Source organism: Camelus ferus, chromosome 22 (genome assembly GCF_009834535.1).
Source record: "Camelus ferus isolate YT-003-E chromosome 22, BCGSAC_Cfer_1.0, whole genome shotgun sequence".
NCBI lineage: Eukaryota > Metazoa > Chordata > Mammalia > Artiodactyla > Camelidae > Camelus > Camelus ferus.
This window is the reverse complement of record NC_045717.1, coordinates 23316104-23337774: the sequence shown is the minus strand read 5'-3', so window position 1 is coordinate 23337774 and position 21671 is coordinate 23316104. Positions and strand designations below refer to the sequence as shown.

The following is a 21671-nucleotide window of genomic DNA, read 5'->3' as shown; positions in this document are numbered from 1 at the left end:
TTTACTATCAAGTGTTCGATTTTGACCTAATTCTTGCTCTTCTATTTTTAAAACCTAGAGGATACTTGGAAAGTGGTTTCTTTCCTCTGTAATATGCCTGTTCACACGACGACAGCAGGGTCCTGTAACTGGGTCTGAGGACTCAGCAGGGGTTGTACTTCGGGGAATCCGTGAACCTGAACTTGAACGTGAAATTCCAGTCGGGGCACAAGTGTCTGTGCCTGTTCTTCTGGGAGAAACTCCCAGCTTTCAGCAGACTCTGACAGAGGCCCGGGCTGAAGAAAGGAGAAGAACCACTGGGCTGTACGTTTTTTTTTTAAACTTCACAGATTCGAGGAGTCCAGTTAGACAAGCCTCGGATGACCCAGGCAGGTCAGCAGTCTTTAGAAGAAAGTGACACAATTAATTCACTCCCTGGAGGGGGTGGAGTGTTGGCCGTGCCTGCCCCTCCCACCACCACAGAAGGCAGAGACGGGGCCAGACGGCGGTCACAGGAGGGGAGGGTCACCTGCCCTGTCTCTAGCAGGAAGCCACAGCTTGGAGGTGGCTAGACTTTTCGGCCATCACTCCATCTTTTGGGATTCAGACAGTCCAGGAAGGGATGGTGCTGATAATTAGCCCCTCCTTCAATGACCACCTTGGCGGTAATTAACCAACCCACAGGCCACCAAGCCCGGGAATGCCGCAGATTTGAGGAACTCCAAGAGAGAAACCTCGACCAGCAGGTAATTAAGGGGAGAAGAGCAATGTTGTGGTTCTTTTTTTTTTTTTTCACATCCACCCTAACTGAATAGGACCGAGGAAACAGATATGATTTGGCATCGATTTGGCATCTTTGGTAGCCCTTTGCTGGCCGACAGTGACCAGCCCCACGGCGAAGAGCTCAAGGTGAGTCCACTTAGTTCCTACCCCAGAGAAGCCAGTTCCAGCTCCTCCTGGGGGTCTAGCAGCCATTCCAGCAATGTCTCCATTCTCAAAAATTCAGCTAGGAGCAACGATTTCAAAGTTACGGCGAAGTCATCCCAAGGCAGGTTTTAGCTCTATGTGAATGGGCTGAAATGTGGCAATAGTCAGCTTTCTTGATCTCTAAAAGCTGGTTTTTTTAATTGATTGGCCATTCCACATTTTAATTTCTTACATCTCACTGTTCGAGAGGGTTCCAATACTGAGGCAATGGTTTCAGATGCTGGGTTTCCCACACGAGCAGAAATTCATTTCAGAAATTACTCATGGGTGACCTGACTGGTGCACCAAATTCCAGAGCCAGTGCGATCTGCCGAGAGATACTAGTCCTTGGGTGACAGCCACTGGGGCCGACTGTCGGCAACCAGAAGGGAGGAACCCAAGCTTCCTCGGGAACCCTGAGTGTTGTCTAAACCTCAGCCCGGCTCTCTGGGGCCAGAAAGATGGGGAGGATGCCAGGAGAGATGCTGAATGTGGAGGTAGTGCTGGGGCCTGGGAAACGCACCGTCTCACAGATGTTAGGAGGTTAAGGGGATTCAGCCTGCAGGAGAGATGTGGCCAGACCAGGGCTCTTTTAATTATAGCAAGCAGGAGAGGATAATACAGCAAACACTGTTCCCTTTACCTCAAAGGAAGTGAAAAGTAGTGTTAAACGTGCTGGGAAGTCACGGGTCCTCCCCTCCAAATCACACCTCCAAACCGGCGTCGGGTCCACAAACGCCTGATGCTGTGCTGAGGGCCAGTCAGACGTAACCTGCGCTGCATCAGACCGGCTGCTGGTTGGCCTTTTCTGTTAAGGGTCCAACAGCCAATATTGCAGGCTCTGAGGTTAGATATTCTCAGTGGAGACTACTCAGCCCCTCCAACGTAGGGCGAAAGCTGCCCCAGACGTTACGGACACAGGTGAGCACGTCTGTGGGCCAATAAACCTTCACTCCTGGACACTGCAATGTGAGTTTCATACGATTTCATGGGTTCCAATATATTATGCTTCTGTTTGGTTTTTTTTCCCCAACCACTTAAAAATGTACAAAATCATTCTTATCTCTAAGAGAGCCTAAAATGATTCTGGATAAACAGATGGACAGGTAATCAAGCAGGCCATGTGATGACAAACTACATTCTAGAAATCTCAGTGGCCAGAGGCTCAAGGACACTCTCAGGGTGACAGCCCACGCCCCTGTCATGTCTCTCCCCTGGAGCAGGAGGACGCAGAGTGTCGGGAAGTCTCTGGAATGACATGCCCACAGGCTAGAGCGGGAGCCATGTCAGGAGGCAGAGGGGACCAGCGCTCAGGTCCTGTGTGGATCCTGACCCCTGCCTCCCCCACGTAACACTGACCTGCACCCCTGAACCTTTATGATTCAGGGGTCTTGTGGATCTGTGGATGCAAGAAGATGGTAAAAGAGGATACCTTTGAACAGACATTTCTCCAGAGGAGGTCTACAAGTGGACAATACGCAAATGAAGACATGCCCAACATGGTCAGTCATTTGGAAAATGAAATTTAAAACCACAACTAGAGACCGCTTCACACCTACTAGGTTGGCTACAATAAAAACAAGGGAAAATAAGACGTGTTGTGAGGTGAGGATGTGGAGAAACTGGAGCCCTCCCACACGGCTGGTGGGAATGGAAAGCGGTGCGGCCGCTGTGGAAAACACTCGGCATTCCCCCAGGAGCTAAACGTGGAGTCACCGTGTGACCCAGCAACTCCACTCCCAGTCTACACCCGGGACAAATGAACATCTATGTCCACACAAGGACTTGTCCACAGGTGTTCAGAGCAGCGTTACTCGTAATAGCCCCAAAGGAGAAACAACCCGAATGTCCATCAGTGGATGAATGGGTAAGTAAATCGTGGTCCAGCCATACAACGGAGTATTATTCAGCCACAAAAGGGAAGGAAGCCTTGTCACTCACTACAACGTACGTGAACTTCAACCCATTATGCTCAGGGGAAGAAGCCAGTCCCAAAAGGCCAAGTGTTCTATGATTCCATTGTCGGAAATGTCCAGAACAGTCCACTCCGCTGAGACAGGAAGTAGATTAGTGGCTGCCAGGGCTTGAGGGCCGGGGGAGGGACTGCTAAGGGGCACGAGGTTTGCTCGGTGGGGGTGAGGGGAGGAAAAGTTCTAGAATTAGAGAGTGATAGAGGTTATGTCGCAGTGTGAACATCCCCAAGAGCTGCACGGTACTTTAAAACAATGCATCTTATGTGAATTTTATCTCAATGACAAGAAAGTGACAGGGCAAACGTGAGTGAATGCGGGACGAGGAGCAGATGGACGCTGTGCAAACCAATCTGTCCCCACGCTCTCACCCAGGCAGTAACGGGATGCGGAACCGCTCCAACAAGGAGAAAGCTGGGCCCGACAAGCTGCTAGGTCACAATTCTTTACAACACTTTCAGAAGCAAGCTCGGTTAACAAACAAAAACACTCCTCACACGCTACTCCTGAGAGACTTTCTGTTTGAAAACCTCAGTGATGTGGGGTGAGATGTTAGGAAGTCTGTTTTAAAAATGCCAGAACATTTGGTCAAACGTGTCCCGTAAACAGCACCAATCGTGGGGAAGGAGTGAGTAATGAACAGCGAGAGGTAGGTTCTCACCATCAGGAATCTGAAATGAGACTATGTCCCAGAACCTCCCTCTGGAGGATAAAGAAGCGATCGTTTCCAGAAGATTGGACATTCATGAAACTCGAATGAAGGTAAACCAGATCAGGTCAGTGTCTCAGGAGTCTTAGAGGCCATTAAAAAGAAAAGTATGATTCATTAAATTTACAGTGGGGGAAAAGCTTCGATTAAGGATGGATAACTTGGGGTGGGTTTAGCTCAGTGGTGGAGCACGTGCTTAGCAGTACGAGGTCCTGGGTTCAACCCCCAGTACCTCCACTTAAAAATACCCAAACAATAAATAAATAAACCTAATTATTCCTCCCAAAACAAACAAAAGAGTTTTTTTTTTATTAAAAAGGATGAATAACTTTATTCCACTCAACAAGAATTCTGGTTTTAAACCGTTAGTGTGGAGTTAAAGAGGTGTCTACACTATGAGAAGTCAGTGACACAGGGCGACAGAGGTTGGCTCCCCCGGGAGCTGGTGAGGGCAGACATGGCCACCGGAGCGTCAGTCCCTGGCCGGCACCAGGGGACGTGTGCTGGCCCTTGGGGACAGGTCTCCTGCTGCAACAACGGCAGTGTGAATGCTTTGGTGGCCTGTCACGGTAGCAAAGAGGTGAAAACCACGTATCAACAGGGAACTCAGAGGGGTGGGAAAACACCGTTGCTGGGTGAGAGACAGCTCAGAGTCAAGTTGACAAGCATGAACTTGTGTTGGCACAAACCGGCCGAGCCACGGAGCCTCCCCAAGAGGCCCCTGCGGCCACAGGCGCAGCTCGGGGCGACAGACTGGGTCTGAGTCACCCGCATGTGGGCTGTGACGTGGACAGAGCAGGACTGACAGGGAACGAGTTTCAGAAGCAGGGGCTGGTCCAGGGAGAGGCTGCCAGGCATCCCGGAACCTCCCAAATCACAGGCAGAACACGAGGGTGCGTCTGTTGTGTGTTTCCGGGGGGAGGACACACGTGTTCACCTGACCGTCAGAAGGCCCGAGACCCAATGTTCTCTGAAGGGGACCCGGAGTCAAGGCACCTTGTAAAGGGTGCCACGTGGGTAGGGGTGGGGTTGGCGGCGTGGTTTCAGGCAAGGACACAGGGGGACGTGACCTCCACTGCGGGACTGCAGCGTGAGTGTGAAAGGGAGCCGGTGCAAAGGGAAGGGAGCCCTTCCAACCGGCAAGTCCCCTTCTGAGAGTCTGCAAACGTCTCCCGCAGGCGCATAAACATACTCGGACAAGAATGTTTCCTGCAGCAACGTCAGTAAAAGCGAAAAAGGGTAAATGAACTGCCCCTCGTAAGGAGCCAATTAAATACCCCAGGACACGTCCGCCTGGTGGGATCTCACACAGGAATGTGGAAAAGACGCAGCACACACACAGAGGACAAGGAAAGATACAAACTAAACACTAGCTGAAAGCAGCAGGTCGCAGAAAACTGGGCATGATACGATACTCTCCTTTTTTTTTTTTTTGCCTGCATCAGAGGAATGAAGCTCTGACACACACCACAGGATGGATGAACCTTGAAAACATGCTACTCAGTGAGAGGACCCATCAGAAAAGGCCAGAGTGAATGATTCCACGGATGTGAAATGTCCAGAACAGGCAAATCCACAGAGACAGAGAGTGGGTTGAGTGGGTTGTGAGGGGCTAGGGAGGGGCTGGGGGTGACTGCTCTTGGGGACAGGGTTTTGTCCTGGGGTGATGAAATGTTCTGGGACTAGATGGTGGTGGTGGCTGCATCGCCTTGTAAATATACTGAAAACCACCAAATTGCACACTTTATGAAGGGGTGACTTTTATGATATGTGAATTACATTTCAATTAAAAAATAATGAAGTAGCGCTGAGTATGTTTCATCTGCATACAAAATGTCTGAAAGGATCGACTCTGAACTCTGCCAGTGGAGGGAGGGGCAGGAGGAGAGGAGAGGGGGAGCCAGAGGCTCTCTCGTCCCTTTTCACTTTTTTGTACCAGTTGGATTTTTTACAGTGAAAAGATATGACTTCCGTGATGGAAAAGAGGAAGTCAACAGGCTTAGGGGGCCTGTCCATAAGGATCCCAAAGTCCCTAAATGGTCACAAGGGAATTCTGGGATCAAATTGCCCAGTGGCCCGGAGTGGACACCTGTTTGCAAAGTCCAATCAAGATCCTTTGAGAAAATGGCAAATATTCGAGTCGGGGGACCTGTGCTACGCAGCCCTGTGAGCGACCTCAAACTGTGAGGCTGTGAAATATTGAACACGGTAAGCAGCTCAGCTGCTGGCCCTTTTAAAGAGCAGGGATGGGGGGTGGTGACATGAGGAGGGCATAGTTCAGTGGTAGAGTGTGTGCCTAGCATGCAGAAGGTCCTGGGTTCAATCCCCAGTACTTCCACTAAAAATAAATAAATAAAACCTCATTAACTCCCCTCACAAAAACCAAATTAAAAAAAAAAAGATATTTAAAAAAATGGTACCTAAAAAGATAATAATAATACCTTAAAAAAAAGAGTATGGGTGACCTCAAGATCCTGTCTGTCCTCATGTTAACGCTCTTCCCTGCACCGCCGGCCACCATGGCTACTGAGCTCTTGGAATGTGGCCCGTCCGAATGGAGATGTGCCATGGGCGTCAAACAGACACTGGGTCTCAAGACTTAACACACCAGGATGTGCACTGTCTCAATAAAAATTGTTTCATGTTGATGCCGTGTTGCAGTGACAATATTTTGGACCTACTGGATTAAAAAAATATATTATTCAATAAATTTCCCCTCTTTTTACTTTGCAAAAGGTGGCTAATAGAAACTTTAAAATTACACACACAGCCTCCATGACATCTCTATTGGACAATCGCAGTTCAGCAGACTCTGAGAATAAATCACCCAACTGTGAAATCACAAATATCTTATGAAGCCTTGTTCTACTGGAAAGTAGGCAAAATGATTTTAGAGCACGATTAGATCTTGATCTAGTAAGAACTGGGGTCAATTCAACAAATCATTACTCTATTTGGTGTCATGCAGTGACAGTCAGACCTGGTCTCTGTCCTCAAGGTTCTTATACCACATGAGAGAGAAAAGGAGACACAAATAACTCCTTCTGTGGCAAAGGTGACAGGTGCAGACTCCAGGTGGAACTCAGTACCATGAATGATGGGGCGGGGAATCTGGGAAGGTCTCACCCTGAACCCGGCTGTCCGGGCAGGACCATCCCACAGCGGGGTTTGGGGAGGGGTGGGGGCAGATGGGGCGGGTGGACTAGTTCAAGAGCTGGAGCCAGGCACAGGCAGGGTGTGTCCTGGGGGTGGGGCAGGTGGAAGGGCAAGTGGGCCGAGCTGGCTGGAGCAGAGGGCGCGGGCTGAGGGTTCTCGGGGGAAAACGGGCTGCGAACGCCGGGCGGAGCCCCTGCGTGCCATCCCCTCTCACAGGGCAGAGGTCAGCAAACCATGGCCCACGCCCAGGCCAAGTCCGGCTCAGTCTGCTGCCTGATCTTGCACGGTCCACAAGCTAAGAATGATTTCCACATTTTCCAATGGTTGAAATACCAGAGTCAAAATATTTTCTGACACCTGAAAATTACATGAAATTCACATTTCAGCGCCCATAAGTGAAGTTTACTGGCACACGGCCACCCCCATTCAGAGCGGGCAGTTGCAGTAGGGGCCGTCTGGCCCACACAGAAGCCTAAAATATTTACTATCTGGTCCTTTATGGAGAAGGTTTGATGCCCTTGCCCCTGCCCCAACCCCAAGTTCCTTGGAATATTAAAAGATTCCACAGGCTTTCTTTGTTCAAATAAAGCAACAGCACTTTTGCCAATTTACAGACAAATATGTGATGGAGACATTTCTCAGACTGAAAACAGTCTGCCCTACAAATATTTCTCAAACCCTTGGTACAGGGCTCCTGCTATCTGCTAGTGAATAGCAGGAAACAAGAGAACACTCCCCACAAGCACTGCATCACTGGGAAACACTCATCAGCCCGTCACGCCTGATTCCACAGCAGAAGACGCCGCAGCAGAAGTTTTAAAAGACGTGCTTGTAGGTGCTACCGTGCCGCAGCATGATCATATTTTAGAATCCAATCATGTATCAATAAAACACCGCGAGCTCACATGATTTAATTAAACACGCTGGCAGTCAGTGGTATCCCACAAAGACATCACGCAGCTTCCCTCCTCCAACCAGCTTTCAAACCCTTCACGTGGCCAGAGCCACAGCAAACGCTAAGGTTCCACACACTTGCAAATGGTCCTATAACTCAGCAGAAAGGAGCATTCATTTGCTCCACAAATTCTCAGTCCTGTGTTTTGTTGATGAACTAATTCTAACAAATCTAAGTACATTTGTTTCAAATTGACTTTCAACAGAGTAAAATCTTTGAAAAGTTCCAACACAAACATGAATTGAGCCACTGCAACTGGCTTGACGTAGAATTAGGCATCTAACATCCTCCACTGTGTACACGGCTCCCGGCTACAGGACTGGCAGCAGTCTGGTTGTAAGACCACATCCCGAGGAAGATTCCTGTGCTTTCTGGAAAAGAACTTGACTTGCAGTGTTGGCTGGGTCAAAAGGGGAGTCGACTAACAGTCGGAAGCCTTTGATGAAAACTTCTTTGGGGATTTTGTAAAGGAAAACTAGGTATTGAAAGGGCCAGAATGTTCATTTAGACCAAATCAAAAACATGGAGTTTTGAAGGCTATCAGATCTCAGGCGAGGGTTTCATGATTCTCGCTTTGTTATTTGATGTAGGCCTTGCCTCTGAAGAACGCTCTGGGCCCAAGTGTTTGATTCACTCATGTATGGTGTAGGAAGCCCTAGGGGGAAGTGTGGCAGGGACGGTGGTCCCTGTGCCCCGGAAGCACACAACCAAGAACAGGAAGTAAGACGTGGAAATCACTACCGCCCGCCCACAGAGTCCTGGGGTGCTAAATCTACGTGCTGTGGCACTTCTGGCTGATTAACCCCATGCTCCCTAACCCAGAGGTGATTCTGCCCCCCAGGGATCTGCCACATCCAGAGATGTAGCTGTTGTCACGACTTGGGGGTGGGGTGGGTGTTCCTGGCAGGTGGGAGCCAGGGAAGCTGCTCAGCCTCCTACAAAGCCTAGGACACCCCTCCACAACCGCCCTCCCACCTACAACGATCCAGCCTCAAAGCCAACAGTGATGAGGTGGAGAAACCGGGTCTGGTCTTCTGTTTGCCCCCCTAGCTCATGGATTAAAATCGCAAGATTCCCTGGTGAGAGAGCATCAGAGGAAGGTCTTGAAAGAAGCGTTAAGGGTTTCATCAGTAGAAATGAATTTCAGAGAGAGGGGAGACCAAAGGATAAGACCTCTTTAAGGTAGGGAAAGCCCACTGGGAGGTGCCGTGAAAGACAGGCAATGAAAGAGGAGATGGGGTTGGACCTAGCCCAGCCTTGAACGCCAAGCTAAGTGTGATGAGATTACAACAAAGGGGAGGGGGACAGTCCATCCATCTGGCTACAAAAAGCAGAGAGAAAGAGCCCATCCGCTCCTCCTGAGGTGGCCCAGGAGAGCCCCAGGGAGGTGGGCTGGGAGGGCATGAAGAGATAAGAATCGTGAGCCAAAGGAACAAGGTCGATGCAAGGAAGGGGAAGTGACCCCAGAGCATGCTTACTGCTGCTGAGCTAAAGGCTGAAGAAATCCTGCTTCCAGGACAGGAGAGGAGGGCGGGCTTCCCGCGGCAAGGACTCCAGTGGCCACTGGGGTAGAACAGAGAGAGAAGCAAGGCTGTGCAGACCACACACATGGAAGGAAGGAACCGGAAGTCTGGGTGGGGGCCCAGGTCGCTCCTGGACGCCACTTCTACCCTGCCATCCTGCAGTTTGTTAGATCAGAAGACTGCTGATGGGTGAATCTCTTCTGGGGTGGCTGAGACTCCCCGGGAGCACAGTCCAGGTGGCAAGAGCACTGCCAGCGATGAATCCAGCCGTGCAGGGCTTCCAGAAATACCTTCTATTCACTCCTGTTTGTCACTTGAAGAGCTGACAGTAAAACCAGACGTGATTTACACAACCGGTGTGGTCCTGAATGGTACCCGCTTCACGCCTGAACTTCTGGCCAGAACGTCAGTGGCCAACGGTTGCGGACAATTTTAAATTTCTCGAGCATCCTCTCCCCTCTTAACCTCCTACACAACGCTATATGCACACACTTGGGTATCTGACTCATGGTAAGCCCCTCGCATGTCTGATATTTGGGGGCCACAAATATTTGCTGAACTGATGGAGACCGAGAAGGTTCCTCACAGAAAGGAGTCCCGAGTAAGGTGAATTCTTCCACAAGTTGAAGAAAATCGAAGCACATGCCTGAAACTGTTTTCTGTGGGTCTGGAACCCAAGTTTATTTTTCCTCCAGGCAGGCTCCATCTGTACGCATTCTGAGGAGAAGAGGAGAGGTGGGAAAGCTCTGGGCGGTTTTCTTTGGGTTCTCCCTGGACCGGGTGGAGCAGGAACACATTTTTGCGGGCTGGTAATTTTTTTTTTTTTTGGGGGGGGAAACTGCTTCCCAGGCCTTGCCCCACAGGGCACCTTTTGGACGGAAACGGATCCTGGAAACATGGCACTGTTTCCCAAAGATGAGCAGTTTGCATTTTAAAAGTATAAGCATAGTTAAGTGTTGCTGTGACTTCAGGAATGGACTGCCGCGCCATGAGCGTGGCTTCAACAGCTTTCCAAATGGCAGGTGCTCGTGAGCCAAGCCTTCTGCTGCTCTGCGGGGACGCGTGCTTTTTCCCTTCTGCCGGGACTGTCCCCGTCTGATCGCTCTGGTCTCTACAAGCCCTCACACCCCCTGGTGCTCAGTTCTTGAGTTACTTCCCTCTTTGCCTTCACAGCCCTTTCCAGGTTTTTCCTGGGACCTAAGAGTCCCTTCAAAATCTCCTCTGTCCAGCAGGGTTCACAACAGCCAAATGTGAAAGCAGTCCCAGTGTTCACTGAGGGATGAAAGGATAAACAAATGTGGTCCATCCACACGGTGGAATATTACGCAGCCTTAAAAAGGAAGGAGATTCTGACACCTGCTACAACAAGGATGAACCCTGAGGCCATGATGCTCAGTGAAATAAACCAGACCCAAAAGGACAAATACTGTCTGATTCCACTCATGTAAGGTCCCTAGAGGAGTCACATCCAGAGAGACAGGAAGTAGGACGGTGGGGGCCAGAAGCTGGGGAGTCAAGTGTTTCATGGGGAAATGAAGTTTCAGTTTGGGAAGGTGAGAAAGTTCTAGAGATGATGGTGGGGATGGTTGCACAACACGTAGTGTGCTTCATGCCACCGAGCTGTGACTTTAACACTGATTAAAACGAACATAAAATGATTGTTATTATATTTTGCCGTGAGTTTTTAAAAAACCACTTTCCTCTGATTCTTCACTGGTTTCATGCTCCTTGAATTTGGATGGCTCTGCCTTTGGCCTTCTCTGCTCCTCTCTGCCTCTCCTTGAGTAAGTGCATCTGTTTTCATGATTGAAATGACCGATCACATGCTGACAGCTCAGAGATCCTGTCCTCCAGCCAGGACTGCCCCCCAACTCAGCTCCAGACCCCGAAACCCACACTGCCCACACTTGGCGGTCCCGTACACATCTCAAGCCCCCCAAGCCCACGCCTGAGCTCCTGATCCCCCCACCCGACATCGGCGTCTCTGCTCCCTGAAGTGGCCTGTTCCACCTGATCCCCAAAGTTAAGACACCTGGGAATCGCCCTGGACTCTACCCTGCCCTTCGTCCCACAGCGAGTCACCAGGTCCCTGAAGCCCCCGAGAACCTGAGAACCCCGCAGCTCTGTCCTCCTCAGCATCCCCGGCTGGTCTCATAGGCCCTGGTGACCTGGACCATGGCAACATCGACTCTCCATCACCAGCCTCCAAATGCCAAGCCTTCTGATACATCTGCCACAATCCCATGTGCTCACCAAGTGCTTCCCCAACAAACCTCTCAGCCCAGCAGCAGACAAGCCCCACCTGTTCAGCCAGGGGTCAGCAAACTTTTCCCTTAAAAGCCCAGACAGTAAGTATTTTAGGCTTTGTGGTCCATGTTTGGCGTCTGTCGCAAATAGTCAGCCCTGCTGTGGTCTCAAAACAGCAACCAGAGATGGCATGTAGATGAGCTAGCATGGCCGTGTCCCATCGAAGCTTCACTTCCAAAAACAGGCCGTGTTTGCCGACACCTGCTCCCATCCAGCCTCATCTCCTCTCCTCCCTGCGATCAGCTTCCAGAGGGCACAGCCACGCTGTGGCTCTCCCCACCCGTCTGCTGGCACACCACTCCTGAGATTCAGCTCCAGCCCCCTCCTCCTCGGCACCTTTCCTGGCCCCTCCAGGGAGCGTGGCCTCCCTCCTCTGTGCATCACGCTGCCCTAGACAGACCTCCAGTACATCTGCATTTTGAAACATACCCCCCTGAGTTAGTCTTTAGTCTCTGTAATCTCATAGGATAGTGCTTGGCTTAGAGAGAAATGAACCAACGAATGAATAAACGAACAATGGAGAAATAGCAGAGGCCCAGGAAGCAAGTCTTTCAACAAATGACCCGATGCCATGGCTCTGACAGCTACAGGCAGAGGTAAAATTTACTGAAAACCTAATTCAGACTTAAAACAGCAGCCAGACTCATCTCCATGGCCTCCAGGGCCCTCTGCCTCTCCTTCTTCTGCTCACCAGCCATCAGCCACACAACCGCCCTTCTCTGCCTTGACCAGGCCCAGCTGATCCCTCCTGCCACAGGACCTTTGCATCTGCTGCCCCTTGCCTGGAAGGCTCTTCCCTCTGAACTGCACAAGGCTGTGCTCTTTGATCAGTTCAGTCTCAGCTCAACTGTTAGCTCCTGAAGAGCTTCCGTGGATGTCAGTAGCCCAGCTCTCACACACACACCACACAGACACACACACTCTCTCCAAATAACTGCAGAAATCTTAGTAGAAATAGGCTCACTGCATATAGCACATCTGGGCTTTGTTACATTGTAAATGATAAACAATCACTATATCAGGCCATTACATGTAAGTTCTACATATTTTTAATGGCTTTCTATGTTTCTTTTTTTCATTTTAAAATATGGATTATGGCGTGTATAATCTGATTCATGGCATCTGAAATCCACTTGCTGTATGCATGTGTATTATCTGTAGGTTTGGGAAATCAACTATACTTTTTGGAAAGTCACAGAATTCATAAAAATTACAAATAAGGTTGTCAGGGCATAAAACCGTGCTTTAAAATATCCAAAACCTATGTATCATAAAACAGGAATGCATTTCAGGAAAAAAGAAGTGAGGTGTAGTAAGGAGTGGGGCCAGGCGGTCTGCTCCCGAGGGCTCAACTCAAGTCCTGGCACGAACGCCAGGCCGGTTCGCACCTCCAAGTGGCTGATTTCCAGACTTTGACCAGATTGGCAGCTAAGAGCCAGCGATAACAGAGAAGGGTAACCCATTTTTAAATGTTCTCCTCTGAAAGTCCTGCCGGCAGAGCTGGCCTCTTGGCAAAACCCATCTGAGCGTGTGATGCTGGGGACTCATTTCAGATAGACCTAGACCTGAACCGAGACGAGTGGCTTTGAGCGACTTTTCTGGGTGTTTTTGGTTTTGCCCAGGCCCTCACGCTTGGAGAGCACCATATTTGGACCGGAGAATTTCTATGCAATCAAAGGTTATTTCCCACCTTAGACAGTGCAAGGCTCACACACTCAGTCAAGCAAGACGTATTTACTGAATGTCTCCTCTGTGCTTGGTGGTCAGGAAACCAAAATTAAAAAGTCAAAAAACAAAATTAAAGAAGCGGGGGCAGCTATAGCTCAGCAGTAGAGTGTGTGCATAGCATGAACAGGGTCCTGGGTTCAATCCCCAGTACCACCATTAAAATTAAATAAGTAAATAAATAACCTAACTACCTCCACCCCCAAAAAACAAAACAAAACAAAACAAAAAAATCATCTCAGGCAGGCCACACTGCTCATTTGCTTCATTCTAATAATAAAAAATAGCAACAAAAACAATAGCCCCTCTACTGCACACCTGTAACGTGCCCGGCCCCGGGCGAAGCAGTAATAGACTCGATTTCTAACATCAGAACCACACAAGCGAGTCTCGGTCTCATCTTGCAGATGCCAAACCTCACCTGGAGTCTCAGAGCCAATGTTAACCCCTTCTCTGCCGTGGCCCCGAAGCCCGCACTGGCAGCATCTGGTGCTATGACCCGTTATTTTCCCTTCACTCCTCCCTCCGGTCCTGTTCATCCAGTCTGAGCTGTGCTGAGCCATGTAGATGGTGCTCCATGGTAGATAAGGAGCAGCTCTTTATTTTCACATAAGCTTTCCCCATAAGTGTGCAGGAGATTGTTTATTTACTCATTTAATAAACATTGAGTGCCTACTCAGTGCCAGAATTAGTCTCAGCTTGGGGGACACCGAAGTCCGTAAAACACACCAAACTTCTCACTGAGCTGACATTCCAACAACAGCAATAATAAATCCATGTAACAGACAGCGTGTTGGTGATAAACGCTAGGGAGAGAGAGCGAGCAGGGAAGGAGGCTGGCAGCGTCATCCCTTGCAGGTGAGTAGATGGCCTGGGAGTTTCAGGGAAGGCTTGAAGGCAGGGAGGGACAAGCCCCCAAAGGCCTGGGCCAAGAGCTTTCCGGGGAGAGGTTTGAAGAGCTCCCAGGAGGCCAGCGGCACTGATGTGGGGCACGTGGGATCGCAGATGAGGCCAAAGAGGAGTCGGGCTGGGGAGCCCGGGTGGGGAGACTTGGGCTTTTGCGCTGAGGGAGACGGGATCGGGGGAGAGCTCTGAGTGAGGCACACACAACAGGACACGATATGACTCCCTGGTTAACAGACTGCAGTCACTGGGACAAAAGGCGCCCATGGCTTGGACCAGGGGTTGGCAGTGGAGGTGTGGTCAGATTCTAGGTCCCTCTTTTTTGGTGATGGCCTGAGAGAGAGAGGGATGGAGGACGACTCCAAAGTGTTGGCCAGAGCAACCAGGAGAGGCCAGCTGACATTCACCAAGGGAGCTCGGAGCCCAGGAGGAGCAGATTTAGGGGATTAAGAAGGCTGATCAGGACTGACCAGAATCTCGGTCTCCACCAGTCAGTGAGGCTCTTCCGGCTCTCCTCCCCAACCTCTGCGCCCACTCTGTCTCCCACATGCCCCCTCAGTCCTCGGTCCCCTCCTGAAGTTCTCCCTTTTTTGTCTTTTCCTATAAGAATTCCTTTGGTGATCTTGGGGTTTCTAAGAAGCATATAGGTGGTTTTCAGTTTTCTCTCTAATTCCCAGTGCATATTCATTCATTCATTCATTCATTCATTCATTCATTCATTCATTCATTCATCTATTCAGTACGGCCTGTGGGCCAGGCACATGTCTAAAACACCACTGCCTGTCATGGAGCTAATCGCCTTGAAATTCTAGAAAAGAAGTCAAAACACCTTTTTTTTAAAAAATACAGAAGCCGATAATCCCTTATAACAAGGCCAAATCCAAAAATTCTGAAATATGGAAGTTTTTTGGTAAATTTGGCACGACTTGTTCAGTGACAAAACCTGACCTAAACTGGCTTGTGGTTGCTTATAGTCCTTATCTACCCTGTTCAGTGTGACTAGTCACACAGTTTTGTGCAGAAAAATGGATGTGCTTGTTGGGTGTGCCCTGGGCTGGGAGTTTCAGGCACCAGACTGGTACTTCTCTGCCCCCGCGTTCAGTGAGGGTCCCAACAAACAAGACGGTTTCTCTGAGAACTTCCCCTGGTTTTACAGAAGTTTCACATTTTACAAATAAGTGCGCATCGGGGAACATATTACTTCAACAAGTGGCCAACCTGCATTAACTAGAAAGAGTCAAAGATACTATAAGATATGGTTCCTTCTGGCCCTGAAATTTTACAAGTAAAACAACCTCATGTGGCTATAAAAATCCTACAAATACATTTAAAATTTTGACTCAATTATCATACTAATTAAAGTTAGATTAATTAAATGTTGATTACCACTAATTAATTTAAACTCAAATCTGAAACTACATATTAGATCTAAGGGATAAGAGCCAGATAAACAATTTCCCAGCATCTGCACTCCTAGTTCCATTCTGGGAGTGCTTCAGTGACAAACATGGGTAAAAGATGAATATTAAGGTAACATGCACTCTGCACCCAGAAAGCAAATACCAATTGAATTTCAAAGGACTTGTCTGTTACTTGGAGTAATTAATAACTCCGTCCTTCTCCGCCTGGATTCCCCTTCTGAGCATCTCCGAGGTTTATCTGGGATGAGAAGAACGCATAAAGGTCTAAATAATTCACATTGCTTTTACCACAGAGGCAAACTGTTTCTGAACTCATTCCCGACACAGATCAGTTGGAGTATCATAGGCGCACAGAACCAGTTATCTTTTCCATCATGTATTGTGAGAAGTCTTTTTAAAAAATGACTACCAAGTCTCCTCCGATGTTTTACCAAGCCTGTTGGCAAGATTAGCGCCAGTAATTAAAGAAATTAAATTCCTTTCCGGGGGTGGGGTTTACCATACATTCTTTTTCTCTGGCCAGAGTAGGTGAGTAGCCATTTCTAAGGTTATTTAAGAATTAGTTCAAGTTTTTAAGCTTGAGTGGGAGAAAGAACAGGTAACTTGGTACTCCCCAGGACAGAGGGGAAAGCTCTTTTATTTTTTTAATTTTGGGGTTTGGGGGGGGAATTCGATTTATCTATTTATTTATTTATTTTAATGGCGGTGCTTGGGATTGACCCCAGGACCTCCTGCATGCTAAGCACTGGCTCTACCACTGAGCTATACCCTCCCAGTGCCAGGAGTCTTTATATAAGCAAACAAATAATATTTCCGATTATGAAGCAACAAGATAAAACTATGTTGACAATATGTGCAGGCAAAAAAAAGGTTATGTTGTTAATGTTTTCTGTTGTTATTTTGTTGGGGAAATCCTAGTTGAAATGGAGAGCCCTGCACCAGGTTTGATTATTTTGGATTTGCAAAGATAAAACTTATGGGGAGGCAGGAAAACTCATGAAAGTCTGTACTGACAGTTAAATGCACAAAACAAGAAAATAACTGCGTGTTGGGGCGGGCGGGGGGGTGGGGTGGGGGGTGGGGAGGCTCATAATAAAATCACCCAGAAGCAGGAATGAGGTCTCGGGGAAAGGCAGCCCTGGACTCGCGCGCTGCATCCTGCCCTTCTCCCTCATTCCTGCGGGGCAACCAGGAGGTTAAAATTAGGACCGTGAACCACCCCCGCCGCCGCCGGAATGGCAGGGGCAGTTGGGCCCCGGGGGCCCTCGAAATAGCCACTAGGATCGGAAACCGAGCTTTCCTAGGGCCGCGGCGAGAAAAACCAACAGGCACGAAGCCGGAGGGAGCGCCGCAGCGCGTCCCAGAGGGAAAAGGACAGGAATCAGGAGCATCTGCGGGGGGTGTGTGCATTTACTGGGGTCTGTGTGGGGGCTGGGTTCACAAACACACACACGCACTTGCACAACCCCCAGAGAAAATGCCACCGAGCAGTTTGCGCTACAGGTTGGGCTCTTTAAACTAAATAATAAATTACTAAATTAAAAAAAAAAAAGCCCTTTCGGTGAAACTTTCCTTGCTTCGCGATCAATCCAAATAGGGGAGCTGCGGGTGTACGAAAGGCTTCCTGACGGGCGTGGAAAGGCTGGCGGATCCGGGACCCCCCAAACTTAGGAATGCGGGGTTAAAAGGGAGAGTGCAGAGGAGTGTCCGAGGAGCCCTGAACACGAGGATCTGGGGTGGGGGGTGAGAAACGGGTGTCTGGAAGACCGATTCTTGATTCTCGATTATCGGGGAATTCGCTGGCAAAAAAAGTGAGGAGGGAAGTGGTTCTTCTCTTGGACCAGCGCACCGACATTTGGTTAAAAAGTGAGAATTGGGGTTATAGAGGGTCCTCAAATTCATTATTTGGAAGCGGGGTCAAAACGAGGTCATCCCCGGGACACCCCAAATCCAAGAATTTGTGGGGAAGGGTGAGAACGGATCTTTTAGGCCCTCCCAATTCAGGAATTTGAGGGTAAACGTGAGAGAAGGGTCTCCGGGGTGCCCCAATTTCAGAGATTTGGGGGGTAAACAGGAGGAGTCCCCAGGCGCCTTCAGTTCAGGGAGTTTAAATGTAAAAGTTCGAGAGGCATTGTCAAGGCGTCCTCAATTCAGGGCGTTTGAAGGAGTGAGAAGGGGGTCCCCGGGCACCCCCAGCTTAAGGATCTGGGGAATAAAAGTGAGAAGAGGTTTCCCAGGGGCTCCAAATTCAGGGAGTTTAAAGGCAAAAGTTTGAGAGGGGTTCCCTGGATGGTCCCAACTCGGGGATTTTGAGGGTAAGAGTGAAAAGGGGGTTCCTGGGAACTCCTAACTCAGGAAGTTTTGTAAAAAGTGAGGCGATGGGTCCCCACCTTCCCCCGAGTTTGGTTAAAAGGAAGAAGGGGTCCCCGGGAGCCCCAAACTCGGCCGCGCCTTCGGGACTCGGGGTGCGGAGGTAGGTACCGCGGACGCGCCATCCCGGACGTTAGAGGTGAACGGCAGGGACTGCGCTGCCCGCTCCCCGACCCCCGGATCGGGGTCCCCGCCGCCCCCCGCACTCCCCGGCCGTGTTGGTCGCATCGGTCACCTGGAGTTCGAGCCGGGAGTTCGGGCAACGGCTCCGGCGGCGGCGGCGGCGGCGGCTGCTGCTGCGTGTTGGTCCCCGTTGGTAAGTAACAGTCTCCACGGCTACAGTCTCTATGGCGGCGGCGGTGGCGGCCGCGGCCGCTCCTCCTCCCGCTCCCGGCGCCCGCCCGCCCGCCCGCCTCGAGCAGCCTGCCCGCCCGCCGCGACAGGGCGGGGCGTTGTTATCGGCAACGGTTTCCAGGTTCCACGCCCCACCGCCTCAACGGCCCGCCCATGCCCGCCTCCAACGGGCGCGGAGAGGGCGGGGCGAAAAGCCTCATGACTTTCCATTGGCCGCCTGCGGTGCCCGTCAGAGGGGGGCGTTGCTCGGCGAGGAAGAGGGCGACGCCCAGCCAATCGCCGCGAAGGAGGGCGGGGCTTGGGAGGAGGCGCGCGCGAGTCGGAGCGTTGGCAGTAGAGGCGCGCGCGGGCCGGGTGCCGGTGGCTCGGCTCCCGGTAGGCCGAGTTTCGGGGACCCAGGGGCCTTTGCTCATTACACAGACGACTGTCGGCATCCTGGCACAATCTGGCTCCGGGGTCAGCAGATTCCGACCCGCGGGCCACATGCGGCCCACTGCCTCGTTTTCATGCACCACAAGCTGGGATTTTTAAAATACTTTTTGAGTGGTTAAAAAAAAAAAATCAAGAAGCTTTTGTGACATGTGGAAACTATATAAAAATCTATCTTATTTTATCGAATCCAGTATTTTCAACTCAAGGGTTGGCAGACTACGGCCCTTGGGCTGAATTCTGCTCCCCTGTGTTTGCAAATAAAATTTTATCAACACAGTCTCCCCCATTTCTTTAAGGGACCCAAGGCTGCTGTCATACCACTGGGACAGGGTTGGGTAGTGGAGAGTAGGGTGTTTGCACAAAGATGGGATGGAATAAGCAAAGTCTAAAATAGTTATTATCTGGCCCTTCACAGAAAATGTCAACCTCCTTCCCTCCGTTTACTCTCAGGTAGTAGGTTCAAACAAAGGACCCTCATAGAGTTTTTATGGGGGAGGGGTTGACAATAAACAGAATAAAAAAGCAAACAGATAGTTATTTGGGAGAAGGGGCTGCAACACCAGGAGAGAAAGCATTGTCTGAGAAGAGGCAGGCAGAGCAATTTAAGGGAAGATTACATTTCAGCCTCATTCATTCAATGAGTAATCATATTGGTCAGCGTAGACTAAATTATTCTTTTATGCCAGCAAGAGATGTAAGCATTTTTCATATGCTAACTCAAGTTCAAGCTCACAGTCACATCCTGAGAAAGGAACGAGGCATTATATATACCCATTTTAGAGATTAGGAAACAGAGGCCCAGAAAGAGTAAGTGAATTTGTAATCAAACAGCTTCAGACTCCTGCAGTCTGGCACCAAATCTCACACCCTTGACTACTAGATGGGTGGTTTTCAAACATTTTTGACCACAACGCACAGCAGGAAATACATTTTACCCAGAGGCCCACACACACGTATTTAACTAAAATAAAATATTCATGACATGGTACTTCAGGTGATTTTTTTCTATCTTGCTTTGTTTTAACGAAAATGCTGATGGCGGCTCACTAGCTTTCTAATGGATCGCTTCCTGCAGATTTTCATGTGATGGAATCTTAAGCCTGGGACTGCGGGAATCTGTTTCTGTCCTCCAATTATTAATTTAGTCAGAAATGTTTACCAAGTGCCTACTATTTGACAGGCCTTGTTCTGGGTGCGAGGGGCACAATTCCCACGCTCACAGGAAAGGTGACACTGTAGTACCTGGGGGTCAGTAGGGGGGGCTTATTTTGGACAGAACAGCCAGGGAGGGCCTCCCAAGTGTGGCCAACCAGGATAGCCGATTATGGGGTCTCCCAGGACATGGGACTTTCAGCGCTAAATCCGGGAAATTCCCAGGCAAAGCCGGAAGAGCTGGTCACTCTAGGCCTCTCTGAGGGGGTGACATGGGCCAAGGTCAGAATAACAAGGAAGAAGAAGAGAACATTTCAGGAATTCAAAATCACTGGGATGGAAACTAGTGTGGAAAATACAAAAAGCAGGTCCTTGGGTGTGGGTGGAGCAGAGTGGACAGGGAGGGTTTGGGTGGGGGTGGCGAGTCAGAGGATGGAGGGGGTCATTTCATTTGAGGCCTCATAGGCCATTGGGAAATGGTCTTCGTCAGATTGGGAAGCCATGGGAGGGTTTTTAAGCAGGAGCAGATGTACTCTGATTTGTGATTTGTGATTTGAAGAGCTCACTGTATGGGGAACAGACTGTCAGAGACAAGAAAGACAGAGAAGCTGGGAGTCTGTTCCAGTTCTCCTGGACTGAAAAGTATGGTGGCCTGGATCAGGGACCTGGCAGTGGAGGCAGAGATGAGTGGGTGGATCAGGGGTACATTCTGGAGAACATTCTGATGGACTAGATGTGGGGAGGTGAGGGGAAAAGTCAGAGTAGGACAGGAGGTGCCTTGGAGCCCTCAATGGATAGATGGATAAGTAAAGCATGGGAAAGCCACATGGCAGAATTTTATTAGGCAAAAAAAAAAAAAAAAAGGAATGAAGTCCTGACACCACTAGGACACGGGTGAACCTTCAACACACGATGCTAAGTGTGTTGTAGGGGTTGGAAAAGGGGAAATGGGGAGTGGAGGTGACTGCTCAGAGGTATGGGGTTTCTTTCGGAGGTGATGAAAATATTTTAAAACTGACTGTGGTGATAGTTGCATAACTGTGTATATCCTAGAAACCACTGAATTACATGCTTTAAAAGGATGACTTTCACAGTATGTGAATTATAGCTCAATAAGGTTATTAAAAGACTGTCACCATATTAACTAGATTCCTTTTCCTTTTTAAGCATAACTCACTGACGAAGTTTTGGAGTACTGTCACCTGAAGTCCATTTTACCACAAGCCAGCCCTGCGTGTTTTATCCTGTAATTTTGCCCAGGGCGGTGATTTTTAGGAACACGTGCATCACATTAGAGCAGAACTGACTGTACAAAATAAGTTATTTCAGTTCAAAGTTAGAAACCAGGAGCTTTAACCTGGTCAGGTGACAGTCGTCCTTCACAAAAAGACAAGACAAGGTGGGGAGCCTGCCTGGTCAGTTTTTAAGAAAATCGAATAACCCTCAACCCTTGAGTTAAGGGCAACCTCCTTGGAAAGGCAGCAGCAGTCCGTGACATCACCACTCTCTCATCCAAGGGCCTGATTCTCACCCGGGTCTAACAGTCCTGCATGTCTCTCTTCCTGCTTAGCTCCTGGGAGAAGACTGAAGTCTTCGGAGAAAGAATACAGAGCTGCACCTGCCCCTGTCCACCTACGTGGAAAAGGCCCCTTGTTTGAAAGTTACTAAGAATTTCAAGATGTCAACAGCAGAGCAATAATAAATCAAGTGCAGGAGACTTTGAGAAGCTGTCCTCGGTGGGTGGGTTGC

The 21671-nt window shown here is 49.6% G+C and overlaps 1 protein-coding gene across 6 annotated transcripts in view; it reads right to left on the bottom strand.

Annotated features, from left to right (window-relative positions):
• The window catches only part of RFX2 (regulatory factor X2), an 86404-nt gene extending 67987 nt beyond the window's left edge, over positions 1–18417 (bottom strand). For 3 of the 6 annotated variants that reach the window (XM_032465784.1, XM_032465783.1, XM_032465785.1), the window contains exon 1: positions 18220–18414. The gene's annotated coding sequence lies outside the window, so the exon portion shown is untranslated. Of the gene's footprint in view, positions 1–18219 lie in introns of all 6 variants that reach the window. The other 3 variants (XM_032465780.1, XM_032465782.1, XM_032465786.1) reach the window with 3 other exon arrangements.
• Positions 18418–21671: the final 3254 nt, after the last annotated feature.